We start from the raw sequence: 12,368 nt of genomic DNA, 5'->3' as shown, positions 1-12,368 counted from the left end.
GAACAGCAACACATAATGGTTTGAGGTGATAGGAAATGGTTTTCTATCTTTAGAACAAGGCAAACATTTAAATGGAAACTTCACAAAGAAAATCAGAATCAATATGTATTGGGAGACTTATTAGTTCATTTGAAAAGGAATTTAAGGTCTTCTATGGGCTCTGTGATATAAGACTTTTGATCGGGGTCTGGGTCACTGGGCAAGGTTTCATTCAAGTATGGAGGTTCTGGAATCATGCATCCATGAGTCTAATCCAGAGACCTTAACAGCAGTTGGGGCGGAGAGCATAGCAGTATATGAGGTTTCCAATTGTGACTAAGAGAGGGGAGTGATTTTATAAGTATTAATCCCCACCCCACAGTTTGAATAGAGGAATTCCCAGTTCCTGACTTCATGTCTAGAAAGCACATTCATAGTATTGTGAAATTTGACCAATGAAGTTATATGTTTTATAAGGTCTGAAGTTTCTGAGTCTAGTAAAAAATCATTGGTGGGAAAAGGTCTTCCATATAGCATTTCAAAGGATTTACATTTGTTTTGCAATGAATATTCCTAATTCTTGTTAGAGTGATAAAGAGCAGGGTCACCCATGGGAGGTGGGTTTCCTAGAAGAGTTTGGTAAGGTATTTTTTTTGAAATTCATTGGCCTTTTTTACCTTTGCTGAGGATTGTGGCCACCAAACACAATGAAGGTACACATTAAGACTTGCCTGATCAAATTTAGTTTGAATATCTAATATGTCACTGATTCATTCATTGTAAATGCTGAAATTCTATTAGTTAAACTATTAGTTAAAACATGGCTCTATTGGCCATGTGGATTCACAGCAGTGACCTGACATTGTGTGGTATATAACCACACATCAAAAGATAGAAAACATAGAGCAAAAGCTGGAAGTTATTATGTTACTATGTTGTAAAAGGTTTATTCTATACTGTGAACACTTCTGTAGGCTTTGCATCATCTGAAATTAAGGAAATGTAATAAGTTATAGTTAAGACAAAAACCCATCCTCACTGAACCATGTGTCACTTGTTGTCACTATTCTTACCTGGAATTAGAGGTGAAATTAACAGTTATATTGTTTATAACAAATGCCAAGCACAGCCTGTTATTTTTTGATATTTCACCTTTTATATTTTGATAGCAAGGAAGAATAAGGATTCAAATTTAACCTTCCATCATTTATATACTTTCTGTTGCTGTGAGAAACTTTCATGTCAGTTCTCAATTGTTCAGTTGGGCATTTTCTTAGGTCATATTAGGTGATCTTCTACCTCTTGTAAACTTGCTGTAATCCTTTCAATGCCCCCCCACAGGAAACTGTAATTAAGCATGTGGTTCAGAGCACTTAACAAGGACTACCGATGAGGAACAGAAACACTCCTTGTGGAACTCAAGTCCTTTACATCTAAAGTCCATGTTCTTTTCTCTGCTATGCATACTTATGCTTGTAGACAATGAATGCAGACCTACTGTGTTATGGTACAAACAGAAAGATGGGATTTGAGTCTTCTTATGATGATCAGACTTTCTGTTTTTTTCCCCACACTTTCTATTTAAATTTTAATTTAATTTTAAACACTCATATAATGTATTTTGACCATAATCCCTTCCCATTACCTTATCTTGAGGCCCCTTGTTATCTATGATCTACTGAACCCCTCTCCTTCTTGCCTAGTTCCTTTTTGGCTTGGATATCTCTTTTTCTCTTGCATTTGGTTGTGATCCATCGAGTTTAATTAGAGTTGACTGCATGGAAACATATGGGGGATTATTCACAAGAGCACTTGGGTCCTGTCAATGACTATACCATTAAGGGAAATGACTCCTCCTCTCCCAGCTACCACTAACTACCCTCAACTCCTCAGGGAGAGATGGTAGCCTGTATACTCCTCCATCATCCATGAGAGAATGGTGATAGGCCCAGTATTGGGTTGGCTTTTTGTAGATTACAATTGACACCATGAAGTCTCTTCTACCCATCCTTCCACTTTTATATTCTTCACTCCACCTCTTCTACATTGTTATCTAAGGCTTAGCAGGAGTAATAGAGATGGCTCATTTAGTATTGAGCCCTCTTGACTCACTTATTATCAGTTCTTTGATGAGTTTTGAGTCTCCTCAAGAGTCACACAATCTGAAATGAGAAGATTCACTACCCAGAGATGAGAATGGCACTAAAGTATAGGCATAGAGGGCAATTTGTTGGGTGCAAAACATACCTATTTAGCCACTCAATAGTAGATACCTTAGCAAATACATCAATTTTAGTTTTTTTTTTTTCTTAAAAATGAAAGGATAGGGGCATGGAAGTCTGGAGTGAGTAGGCCAGACCCATTTCTGGACTCCCACCTCCTCCCGGGTCTGAACTTGCAGACAGTGTGTGAATGGGCATGGTGGACTGGAGTGAGTAGGCCAGACTCCATATCTGGGATCTTCCCACCTCCCCAGTCTGGGCTGCCTGTGCTGGTCTGTTCCCTGGAGGGCATTGCACTAAGTAGGCCAGGCCCCTGTTCCCTTGCTCCTCTCAGATCCTCTTCCTGGTAGGTCCCAATGTACCATGTTTGGGGAGGCCTGGTTCCCCTGTGAACTGTGGAATCAGGCCTTTTGCTTTGGTATCCTGTTCACCTGAGTCAGAAGGTGAAGGGGCCAAAGGACAAAAACTTGTTTCCTCCTTAATAAAATAGTCTTCCTAAAACGGGTAGACAACACCACAAAAAAGCAATGAAAGTCAGAAAACTGAGAGATTTCCAACAAGGATACCTAGTCCTACTATGGAAGACTACAATGAAATCATCAAGAAATAAATAGAAATTCATTCTCAAGATGAAAACAAAACAACCAATGAGACCCTGACCCCCCCCCAAAAAAAATAATCACTGAACTGGACAACAAAACAGAAATCAATGCCAACACTATCATAGTCAGTGAGGTCAATACTCCATGATCATCAGTAGGCAGATACTCCAAGCAGAAAATCAACAGGGAAATAAGAGAGCTAAACAACATCATAGATCAAGTAGACCTATGGATTTCTACAGAAAGTTCTACCCCAACTATAAAGAACACATATTTTTCTCAGCAGTCCACAGAACCTTCTCCAAAATTGACCCTATATTAAGCCATAAAGCATACCTTCATAAGGCCAGGAAAATTGAAGTAACTTCCTGTATCATGTCAGATCACAATGCTTTAAAGCTAAAAATTAACAAGAGACACATCAAGAACTCCACCAAATCCTGGAGACTAAATAACACACTTCTAAACAATGACTGGGTAGTGGAAGAAATGAAAAAAAAAAAAAATTGTAAGATTCTGAGAATTGAATGATAGTGAAAACACAACCTACCAAAACTTATGGGACTCAAAGAAGGCAGCCATAGGGAAAATTTATAGGCCTAAATGCTGTTATTACAAAGATAGATCCTAAACCAATAACCTGACTGTCCCCTAAAAGTACTAGAAACAAACAAACAAACAAAAAAAAAAAAAAAAACCAAGAATCCAACCCAAAGACCTCCAGATGGAAATAATCAAGATTAAAGTAGAAATTGATGAATTGGAAACTAAGAAAAAAAATTTAAAATTGATGAAACAAAGAGCTGGTATTTTGAAAAAAAATAAATAAATAAAGGAGATTGACAAACCCCTGGCCAAACTGATCAAGCAAAAAAAAAAAAAAAAAAAAAGTCTCAAGTTAACAAAATCAGAAATGAAAAAGGAGAGGTCACAACGGACATCACTGAAATTGGAAGAATCATCAGGGTATATTTCCAAAACTTCTACTCCACAAAATTAAATAATCTAGAATAAATGAATGAATTCCTAGACACATATTACCTACCAAAGCTAAAACTAAACTCAGGGCAGATTAATCTCCTTTCCAAACCTATCACATCCATGGGGATTGAAAAGATAATCAAAATCTCCCCCAAAAGAAAATTCCAGGAACAGATGGCTTCTCGGCTGAATTCTATCAAACCTTCATAGAAGAACTGAAACCAATTTTTCTCAAACTATTCTGCATAATTGGAGACCAGAGAATCCTCCCTGTCTCCTTTTATGAAGCTAGTATCACCTTAATACCAAAACAGATAGAGATGCAGCAAAGAATGAAAATTATGGGCCTATATCCCTAGTGAATTTTGATGCAAAGATCCCAAACAAAATCCTTACAACCCTAATTCAACAACAAATCAAAAGCATTATCCACCTTGATCAAGTAGGTTTCATCTCAGTGAGGCAGGGATCATTTAACATATGGAAATCAGTCAATGTAATATACCACATAAATAAACTGAAGCATCAGAACCACATGATCATCTTAATTGATGTAGTGAAGGCCTTTGACAAAATACAACACAACTTCATGATCAAAACACCTGAAAGAATAGGCATGGAGGGTTTATATCTCAACATAATAAAGGTTATATATAAAGCTTCTAAAGCCCAAATAATACTTTATGGGGAAAAACTCAAGTAGTTCCCACTTAGATTGAAAACAAGACAGGGGTGCCCACTCTCACCACAGCTCTTCATCAGAGTACTAAACCCAAATTGAATGGGTACCATAGAATCCTATATCCTGGAAATCAGAGTAAAAGGTGGAACCTTCAAGCAGACCTTAGTGGGAGCACATGAATTGAAGAGCCCTGGAGAGAGTGGGATGAAACCTAACCTCAAATTTCTCCTATTTCTCTTTCTTCTCTGCCTCTTTCTTTTTCCTTCTTCCTTGGCAGAGGCCTGTAATTCCCTGTACCAGCATGTGGTCTACATACACAACGAGCTGTTGATCAGAGAGACCTACTAGATCTCCCAAAACAAACAAGACAGACTTCTGTCAGAGCACTTGATTACCCACCAGAGGTTAGTGGTAAGACTCTACTGCTGAAGACACCAAATGCTGTTGTCCTGGTCCATAAATAGATCTGGTTGGAATCTAGAGGAGAGTCAGTTCCCAGACAATTAGCCCATCTAGTGCTAAATGGCAGTATGTGAGCTACTGGTGGAAAGTGGCCAACATCTGTCCAAACAACTCAAAGTCTAAGCAACTCAGAAGCAAACAACTTTATGTGATGCACACAAAAGTGCAATAGTGGCACACAGCCATGGTGGGTAACCATCTGCTCTTGGATTGGCTAACATTACTGTTTAGTGGAAAAGAAATCATATCTGGAACTAGGAAACAAGTCAGAATCATATCCAGGAAATGATTCTTCCTTCCATTGTCAAGCTCCCAATAACCTTTTAATGCTCTCTAAATTAATAATGTTTATCCCATTTAGCTAGTGCTGACTTTACTCTACATTGGAGAATCTGTTTCTCTTTTTCAGATGGAAACTGGACCTGCGGAGAAAAATGACCCAGTGCACTCCACCCTGGCCCCAGCTGAAACCACAGAGGAATTGGGGAAATGAGCACAAATGCTGCTTTCTCAGTGTATCTGATATCAGCACAAGGGTGATGGAGAAAGACAATGAGGACACTCAACATCAACCACACCAGAGATCCAGATGCTCTTAAGTGCCCACCACTGCAGTAGACTTAAAATGATCCCAGCATGGCTCAGGGAATTTTGCAGAAGAGGGGGCAGAAAGATTGTTAGAACTATAAGTTAGGACATTTTGCATAGAGTCATTTCCTCTTTCCCATAATACATGACCCATAATCCCCATGGGGTTGACCTGTATCCCCAATGTGGAAGACCTCTTCAGACAAGGGGCAGGGAAGAGGGAAAGGATGGTACAAACATGTGATGATTACATACAAAATATGTCCATATCTAATAATAAAAAAATAAAAATAAATAAAAGGATAGCACATTAAATAAAGCTCACAACATTACCTCTTCACATTTTGAAAGAACAATAAAGTATATCAATAATACTAATCTTCATCTTTTTATTTTTATTTATTTATTTATTTATTTATTTATTTTTGTAGTACAGTCTTGTTTTAACCCATACTGACCTGGAATTCACTATTTATTCTCAGGGTGGCTTTGAACTCACAGCAATTCTCCTATCATTGCCTCCCAAGTTCTGGGATTAAAGGCATGTGCCACCATACCCAACTTAATTTTCATATTTTATTACTAATTCTTTAGTCTTTAATCACATTTAAGGATATTTCTTAGGGAAAATTGAGTGAGATTGATTTACAAGATGGCTGTGAATGAGGTTGAGCTTTGAGGTTTAGAGAAAGGTAATTAGCAACAGAATTAAGTTTACTGGGAGAAGCAGGAAAGGGTTTACCTAGATGCTTTTAAAATTTGGATTATGAAGTTAGGTTGTATGTATTTTGTTTTATTTTAATTAATGTGTACAAAATGTTTTGTCTCTTATAGATGTCCCACCATGTGATTATTTTAATGCCTAAAATTATTACATTTTAATTAGATAAGTTACTATCTTGATTTATGATTATACTTCAAGTTTTGGAAAAGAAAGAAATATAAAGCACCATTTGGAAAAAATCATTGAAGTGAATTTTGGGGAAGAGTAATTAATCTCCTTTTCTCATGTGCTCTCTCTCCATCTACATACATGCATGCATACATATATATGTACACACACATGCATACATATTTCTAATCTAAAATTCATTTGTAAACACCTAATTTAAAAATGTTAAACAATGCTTAATACCTACCTTTTTTATCTTTCACTGAGTGATGTGAGTGCTGGTTGAACTGTGAAAGGCATCTTTTGTCCCCCTCACTTCACATTTGGTTTTATGCCTTTCTTACTACAGGTAGTTCACATGGTACCTGGATTTCCTTTGATTAAGGCAAGAATATTTAATGGAAAAAGACACCTGAAAAGGATTGCTTCTCTGTGGTGCTTCCTTCAACCAATCCAGAATGACACATTTCAGAGATGCAGACACCTGTGGAAGTGCTGTTTGAATGATTTAGTTCTCTCAAGTTTATGTACAAGTTATCCTCAATAGTCCTACAAGGAAATTATAGTCATTTGAGCTGTGTGTAAGGTCACAAAGGCTCTGCCTTCTGCCCTCTGAGAAGGCAGGGTTCACCTCTTCCTGCATGTGTGGCTCTAACTAGTAGGTTCATATTAGTAAGCACTCTCACTTCAGACCTCCATCATCCACCACTGTGAGGAAATAAATTGGTGCACTGTAGAATTTATTATAAAAGCACGAAACAAGAAAAGAACAAGGGGCTTTGTAGTTCAGAAAACTGGGAGGCACTCATAGGTTTGATAAACTGTTAGCTTTTTGTGGTCACAGCACATTGTCTTTGTCAAGTTCCTAATTTTACTCTTGGGATTTGCTTTCAGGTTTGACTTTTAATTTTAGGAATGAGTAAACAATGGCTACATATTTGACTCAGTGCAACCCATTTGTCTATGCATTCATTACAACAGTCTTCCCTTCTAAATTCCCCAGAACCAGTGGGACAGTATAGCTTTTCAGTAGACTATACTGGCACAGTACTCCTTCTGCTTGTCTCAGTTATCCCTTCTTATCTTTGAATTCATTGTACATGTGAAAAGAAAGCACATTACTTCTTTGGAGGTGTACAGATGAAACTGTTCCATTCCCTTTGAAAATATGATTTGTTTTAGATGACAGGACATGTACACACACATAGCACACCTCCAGTTTTCAGATTAATGGAAGGCACAGAGACATGAGAAATAAAAATATTAAGTAAAGATTCAATGAGCCATCAAATTAAAGATTGGAAAGAAATACTAACAGGACCAGGTTTGATTGTGATGTTTCTGGAGTTATGCTGTATAATCTGCTTTGTGCAGAAGACAGATGTCATTTTAGTAAATCACATGCAACATACATCATCACAGTTGAGATTTATCCAGTATTTCTCAATTGTGCCAATGTTCTACATGATAAAGTGATGTAGTCATGCTATATAACTATAACTGATAATGAGTATTTATTATAGTCAGTGTCATGATCCATATTAATTCATATAAAGTCCACATGATTCTCATAATAACTCCATAACAAGGACTTGTACTTCAAATCCCGTCTCGGATTTGCAAGTGCTGAGGTTAACATCTTATGGTACCCCACATAGTTTCTATAAGTTTTTTTTAAACCAAAAAAAGTATTTTTAAAGATGAATAATACTAGGGGTAGACTTAATTAGCTTCCTCATAGTTACATAGCTAGAAAGTAGCCATTAGAATTTGAACTAAAAAATTATGGCTTCAAACGCTTTACATTAAACCTTCCTTTTTAAATTTTAGTTTATTTTTATTTATTTATTTGAGAGCAACAGACAGAGGGAAAAAGAGGCAGAGACAGAGGGAGAGAGAGAGAGACAGAGAGAAAATGGGTCTGCTAGGGCCTCCAGACACTGCAAATGAACTCCAGATGCGTGTGCCCCTTGTGCATCTGGCTAACATGGGTCCTGAGGAATCGAGTCTCGAACTGGGGTCCTTAGGCTTTACAAGCAAGTGCTTAACCACTAAGCCATTTCTCTAGCCCACATTACACCTTCCTAATGGTTTGGAAATAGACCACTTTATGTCCACCAGAAAATTTGTACATTTTGGTCACCAAAAAAATGATGGCTTGGTGATTTATCTTTTCATAATCTCTTCTGAATTTTTTCTGTTATATAGAAAGGCAACTGGGCTGCAGAGATGGTTTAGCAGTTAAGGCATTTGCCTGCAAAGCCAAAGGACCCAGGGTTGATCCCCCAGGACCCATGTAAGCCAGATGCACAAGGGGTACATGCACCTATAATTTGTTTGCAGTGGCTACAGGCCCTGGTGTGCCCATTCTCACTCTGTATGTCTGTCTTCCTCTCTCTCTCTCTCTCTCTCTCTCTCTCTCTCTCTCTCTCTCTCTGCTTTCAAATAAATAAAAATTATAAAAAAAGAAAGGCAACTGATTTTTGTATACTTGTTTTGTTTTGAGGGTAACTTATGGACCTCAATTGTTAGCTTTTCAGTGATTCCTGCTGCATTTTCTAAAAGTACAATGATAGCATTTACAAATAACACTTTTTTCCCCTTTATTGCAAGTGTTACATCAAATAACAATTTCCTGTTTTATCAGACTGTGTATAATGTAGATCTTCTTGAACATTAATTGCAATGATGAAAATGTTTCTAAATTTTGGTTTCACCATTAACATCTCAGAAGATTTTCAGGTATAATGTGACAACAGTCTGGACTAAGATGATGACATGGAAAAATCAATATCCAGTAGACATGGACTATATTGAAAATTGACTAAATTTAAGGATATTGGCTGGGAAACACTATAATATTTCAAACTGAAGCATGCAAATCTAATTGATAATGCTCAGGAAATTGACTCTGTTTAAAGTTGAATTTTACTGACCTATTCATTGAGACAAAGTTTCTAGAAGGAAATGGTTATAACTTTTGGTTTACAAGCACTTTTAAGGGATTTGTGTTTAGGAGAAATCTATATAAAAATATATATTTGTATATAATTTATATAGTATGAAATATATAAGATATGCATCTTAAATCCTTTCTGTAGTCTGATATTTAGGATAGTACCTATAAGTTATATTAAATGTAATGTCTATGCAACTTATAATATTACTTTTAAAGGAAAGCACTGACTCATTTAGTCCTCTAAAGTGATGAGGTGAGCATTAAAAATTTAATCTACTTCAAAACCACTGTGATAGCTATTAGGGATCCAAATCTTACAGTTTCAAATGTTTGTCTGTACATGTCATGTTAAATGCCTCGTCGGTTCTCCCTATACGATTATGACTTCTGAGAATGTCCTGATTTGCATAGTAGTTTTTTTTTTTCATGTCCAGGTCAGCCCTATTTCCTGTGTCTAGGGTAGCAAAATCCAGGGTGTTTTGCCCCTCCAACATGGAGGATGTAGCCTTCAAACCCTTTCAAATTCAGTGGGGCTACACAGAAGGAAGACAGCAGTTTGCACCTATGTGCTCTAAGGCTATCCCCAGAACATAGAAATATACTATTCTTTGGTGAACTTTTAACAATAACCAAAGAAAGTTTTCAAAAAATAGTTAGAGGCAAATTAAAGTAAGGACTCTTATTATTTCTAATTATGTTGCATAGACCCTAGAAGAAGGCAGAATAGTATTTAGTATGCATAGTTTGTAATAACAAAACTAATTATATATAGTGAAAATGTCACAACATATAGAAATAACTGAAATGAAAAGAACATGCATTTCTAGTATTTGATTATAAAACAAAAGAGACAAGGATTAAAAAACACAACAAAATTAAAGAATGATGATCAGTTTATTTTTGAAGTCTGGAGTGGATTTCACTAACTTGAAGAGCAATACATAAGGGTTTAGAAATACAAGAGTGTGTCTAGAATGCTATGCTACCAAACACTTTGGGTCTGCTTACTTGAAAGAAGGGGCTAGAGGGCATCCTCTTTCTCTGCAATATTCAAAGTATTTTATTGTGAGGGCAGATTTGGCCTCATTTTCAGATGGGCTTGGAATAATGGGGAAGTCTGGTATGGAGTACTGGCCCAACTAAGCCTCTGGACTTGGGTTAAAAGTCAAGTATCCTAGGTAGCAGTAGTCCCTGATGAATTCAGCATTGACTTTCTACTCTCGGTGTGTGAAAATCAGAGACCTGTGCTGATTCCAGTAAGAAATTCCTGAAAGCCACAATCGATAATTCAGTCATGGGCTCTGATCAGCCTATTTCACAACTGCCAGTTTCAAGAATCAGATAAACAAAATGAAGATAGTTTCCATTCCCCCAAACATGTGCATACTAACACTGTGTAGTCAAAAGAAAATGTCATTGCAAAGACAATCCTCAAAGATTCTATCCCAGCTATGCTAATCATTGGCAGACTCTGTGGGGTCAATTTACACTCCCAGGACCTAATTAAAAGAAAGATACCCTCATGTGAAAGAAATATCTACTAAACTCTATGCTTAGAAACAGACTTAAAATATCACCATTTATATAATCAGAGAGAATAGTCTGATGTCTCTTTCTTTCTTTTTCTACTGAAAGAAAGGGAAGTCCATCTCTTTTTGTCCCTCCTGTGTGGTCTTGAGGTTTCTTCATAAGCACAGAAAGGGTATAATATTTCTTTCTCTTTCAGAGCTGCTAAATGGAGGTGACTGTGCTGTCTTTATTGTCTGTGCCATCTTAGCACTGCCCGGCTCTGACTGGCTGCTGTAGAAGCCCAACAGGGGACTTTCATTATCTTTTATCCCCCTTAAGTGTTGCCTTTCTTGCTTTTCTTGTTTCCTTTCGTTCTGCAAGCATCATCATTTTCATTTAGCTAGGACATTTCTTTAAAAGGGGAGAAAGTAGTATGTTCTTTTAAAAAATATCTTTTTGAAAGGGGAGAAAGAGATTAATAAAAGAGAGGAAGGACATGAGCTGAAGAAGCTACAACTCTCCCATCTACAATGGGTAGGACTGAAATAAGGAGGGAGAACAGTGGATAATGTGAAACAATCTAAGGATGGAACACTGAATATGTCTATTCAGAAATGCAAGAATTGGCTTTTCCCTTCAGTGTGTCAATTTCTTATTCCTAATTCTTATATGCCATTTCTTTTTTCCTCATTCTCTGTCTGAAGTATTTGCTCTCATGACAAGAATGGAGTTTTTCAAACTCAAGTGCCTAATTAGGAATAAGGTTTCCATCCTTTCACCATGGCGTTCAAAGTTCTCCTTCTCTTTTCTGTCCTATTTACAATGGAGCTATTTATAATAAAGAGGCCACAGTAGGATACTGCCGTCATTGGTAGTGCCAAAATGAGAAACTTACATAGAAAATAGACGTAAGTTCAAGTATTGCAGAAGCTATTCTTTGTAAGTGTTTTTTGTCTAATGCAATAACAAGCAGACACATACTGTATTGAGACTACACTGAGTGGATTGTGAAATATCTGAACAATTTAATGAGCTTCACATGTAGTCCTGGAATAAAAAATGATGCTCACTTCAAAATTTTGACACCATTCTCTTAGGCTGCTTTGGCTTAGCTTCCAGGGAGGACCAGAGCAGAAATAGAGATGTCAGAGAGAGAAAAAAAATCATTCATAGAACAAACATATATAATATTTATTTCGATAATATCCCTCAGTGTTTTCCAGGCACATCTTTGATGTTCATGGATAAGTTTATCTGAATACCACAATTATTGCTCCTTTCCGCCACAAGTTCTGTAAAAGAACATTATAATTTGCACTAATGGTCCATTCCTGAAGATGACAGTACTTCCTGTAAAAGGAAGAACTTCACTTTGAGTAGCAGGGACAGGTGTGATGCTTCTGGGAAGAGAATCAGAACTAGAAGATCACTGAATTTGAAATCATCCTTTTCTTTCTCTTTTCTGTATCCTCATCTCCGAGGTCTCACACTC

This window comes from Jaculus jaculus, chromosome 11 (genome assembly GCF_020740685.1).
Source record: "Jaculus jaculus isolate mJacJac1 chromosome 11, mJacJac1.mat.Y.cur, whole genome shotgun sequence".
Lineage (NCBI taxonomy): Eukaryota > Metazoa > Chordata > Mammalia > Rodentia > Dipodidae > Jaculus > Jaculus jaculus.
The sequence above is the reverse complement of the archived record's forward strand: the minus strand, read 5'-3'. Positions refer to the sequence as shown.